This window comes from Numenius arquata, chromosome 9, assembly GCF_964106895.1.
Source record: "Numenius arquata chromosome 9, bNumArq3.hap1.1, whole genome shotgun sequence".
NCBI lineage: Eukaryota > Metazoa > Chordata > Aves > Charadriiformes > Scolopacidae > Numenius > Numenius arquata.
Window position 1 is genome coordinate 28,152,442 of NC_133584.1, and position 2,539 is coordinate 28,154,980.

Below are 2,539 nucleotides of genomic sequence, written 5' to 3' on the forward strand. Positions count from 1 at the left end.
GAGAAGAGAAGAGAAGAGAAGAGAAGAGAAGAGAAGAGAAGAGAAGAGAAGAGAAGAGAAGAGAAGAGAAGAGAAGAGAAGAGAAGAGAAGAGAAGAGAAGAGAAGAGAAGAGAAGAGAAGAGAAGAGAAGAGAAGAGTGCAAGGTGTCCCTGCCCATGGTGGGGCAGTTGGAACTAGATGATCTTTAAGGTTCCTTCCAAGCCAAACCATTCTATGGTTTTATGGAGAATAAGCCAGAGGGATATACAGAAGATCAGGACTCCACTCCATAAAAGCCTGAAGACAGAATGGGTCCATGCCGGTCTGGACAGTACGGAAGTGTCACCCTCTTGCAGGAGACACCAAAACCCACGTCCCAGGGCTGAGGCTTGTTGGTTGGTGAGCTCCTGCACCGCTGGCAAGTGGCAGAGCTGCCAGACGGGCTCAGCTGGTACCCGTCCTCCCTAAACCCTCGACATGCACCCCCAGAGCAGAGCGGCAGCAGTGCCTTTCGGGGAGGAGGCAGCCAGCCTGGGGATTTGGCTGCTCAGCTGCTGCTACGGTCAAGGGGAGCCGGGCAGCTCAATCTTTGTGCCGTGCTTTTGAAATCTCCCCTGCAAGTTTTCAGCGGCGTGAGCCCCCCGGTCCCTCCGCTTACATGTGAGCGGTGCTAATACTGCTCCTGCCTGCCCGGTGTGACGAGGAGGGGCTGCGCTCCGGCCGGGGCACCTTTTCTTTGAAGTGGAGTGAAATCCTAAAGCTTTCATTCGGAGAGTGCAAATCACTGCTAAAAGCTCTCCCCTCTCTGAACCCCATCTAGGAAACTCTAATCCAGCCTCACTGACTTCACCAGTTTCCTTTTTTTTTTTCTTGTTGGTGTTGTTTGTTGGTTTTTTTTGCTGATGGTGACCTTTGTGTTCAAGCGTGGCTGGCTCCAGCTGGAAAAAAATCAGCCGCCTCCTTCGAACCAAGAGGTTCATGCTGATTATTTTTTTTTTTATTCCACACTAAACTTCCCCTGTTTGTGCATGATGAACACTGCTCTCCGAATGCCCCAGTGCTGGCAGCCTGGTTTGGATTAGCTAGGACAGGCTTCCATGGAGCATTACTGGGGTCAACGTCATTTTGGTGCTCAGAATGATGATGCTAATAATCAGGGTGCCTGTTAGCCCCTGTTAATGAAAGGGAGTTGATCTCTCCCATCACACAGTCTTGAATCAAGGAAAACTGGGAGTGCACATAGGGCAGGGGCCGCTGGCTTCTGCCCTCTGCAAGATCACAGCCACCAGCTCTTCTGGTCAGTGCTGGCCAGTGGGATGGCTACGGGATGGGTCTGTGGCCACCAGGACATGGTGACTGTTTTCAACAGTGACCACTGAAACGAACTGAAATGCTGGGGGGAGGGTGAGGAAGGGTGAGGGGGACATAGGGAGCAGAAATTTTCCTTGGCCATGGGAGAAAATCTGGGAATTCCTGAATTTTGCATTTACACCGGGCTTTCTGCCAGGGCAGGTGAAGCTGCCAGATTGTGGCTTCCCCAGTCTTAATCTGGGTAACCAAGCGATTAGTGTGGAGTTGCCGTGGGGCCTGAGAGACTAGAGGATGCACCGCTGCACTTGTCGCTGCTCCTGCATCCCTTCGCCCCATCCTGGTGCTAAAAACACATTATCTGCACAAGGCTTGTCAAGCTCCGAGACAGCTGGAGCACAGGGTGATACCGCATCTCCCACGTGCCATGATGCCTCCAGTGTCTTCTCCAAGGGTCTCCTGTCCTGAAGCATTCTCAGAGCTGCTCCTTCCTTGCTCCCCTTGCTCAAGCCCCAGCTGCTGCTGGCCCCGAGCCTCCTCCTTCCCCAGCTCCAGGCGCAGTGAGGTGACACTGGTTTTTTGTTCCTTAGCCTCATCTTTGCCTTTCAAGTGCAACATCAAGGTGGCCACTGGGATTAGTTACCTCCTCCTGCTTCTGTTTTGACCCACTGCTCCATCAAGTTCCTGGATTTCGGCTCCTTTCCCCGGCCATTGCCACCTTAAAACACAACAGCAATGTTTCCAAGTTGCATACAGCTGGACACGCGAGTTGCACATATTCCTCTTAAGACCCATAAAAGGTAGTTTGCTGTGACACCGACACACACGGATGAGTCCAAAGCGGCACCAAGTCCAATGCCCTGGTGCATCAGGAGATAACAAACAGGGGCACTGTTGCCCCCAGAGCAGAGGACCAGGTATCGCTCCTCTCCCCCAGTGATGTGATCCACTCCATTAGGAGTGTCCTCAGTGGGGACAGGGCGAGACCTTGCGACGCCTGTGTTAGCCCTGTGCCCCATGCTGTCAGTCAGCCCTCCAAGAGCTGGGCTGGAAAAAGCAGAACTTCCCTCATATTAAAATCAAACTCACCCTGCAACTTGAGTCCTCTTCTTACTTATTTTCAGCTGGGTGACACGGCTGATCTCTTGCTGTTTTCCTTGTCCTTTTTAGAGACTCTTTAATACTTTGCATTGTTCATGTTTTATTTTATCTTCTTATTTATTTCCCTCTAATGCCGACCTTCTTTCATTT